This window comes from Mandrillus leucophaeus, unplaced genomic scaffold (assembly GCF_000951045.1).
Source record: "Mandrillus leucophaeus isolate KB7577 unplaced genomic scaffold, Mleu.le_1.0 Scaffold1352, whole genome shotgun sequence".
Classification (NCBI taxonomy): Eukaryota; Metazoa; Chordata; class Mammalia; order Primates; family Cercopithecidae; genus Mandrillus; species Mandrillus leucophaeus.
In genome coordinates this window covers 272,582-273,715 of record NW_012101313.1, presented here as the reverse complement: position 1 = coordinate 273,715, position 1,134 = coordinate 272,582, and positions in this window count along the sequence as shown.

The window sequence follows — 1,134 nt, the reverse complement described above, 5'->3', positions numbered from 1 at the left end:
CTTAAAACCCACCTAGGACTCACTTTGAAATGTCCCGCCTTTCCGGGCTGAACCAATGGATACTTTACATGTATTTATTTATGTCTTTACTGTAACTTCTGCATCCCTAAAATGCATAAAACCAAAATGAAACCTGACTGCCTCAGGCACACTTCCCAGAACCTCTTGAGACTGTTCCCTGGGCCATGGTCACTCATATTAGCCCAGAATAAACCTCTTTAAATATTTTACAGAGGTTAGTTTATATTTATCAACAAAAGGAAAAACTGAAAAATGAGATATCCATAATGGGCTTAGGAAAGTGATGACGTATTTCTATAAATCTAAACACCACATGCAAGTGCAGGGCTGTGTACATGCTCAGGAAAAAACCTGATAAAGATCTAGTCTCTCACTTATAGCTTAATTTGAGGTTCTGCATATGCAGGAAGTGAAACTTAAGGCAGATGTATAAACTGCAGGCCTGAGCATTGACAGTGTGCTCCAACATATACACAGAGTTCCCAGCAAAGACTGGGAGACTCATTGGTCCAAGACATTCGAGGAAATGTCTGTCCAATCATTAGCTGACCACTATACAAACTAAGAAGAGACGTCAGTGGCTGCACATAACCAAGAATACAGACTTTACAGAATTAACCCAGGAAATTCACCAAACAAACAAGTAGAAGCAACAATAACAACAACAATAAATAAACAAAAAAGCTTGGTTGGAAAGGGGAATCTTCTTATTTTCCATGTTGCCACATTATATTATTTAATATATTCAGTTTTCAACAAGAAAACATAGGAGATAGGCAAAGAAACAGTAAAGTATGGCCCATATACAGGAAAAAAGTCAGTCAATAGTACTGTTCCTAAGGAAGAGCAGATGTTGAACTTACTAGACAAAGACTTTACATCAGCTATTGTAAATATGTGCAAAGAACTAATGAAAATCATGTATAAATAATTCAAAGAAAGCATGACAATGACATCTCACCAAGTAGATATATAACTAAAAACATAGAAACTACAATAAAAACAAATAGAAATTATAGAACTGAAGAGTACATAATTGAAGTTAAAAATCACTGGAGGGGCGCCGGGCGCGGTGGCTCAAGCCTGTAATCCCAGCACTTTGGGAGGCCGAGA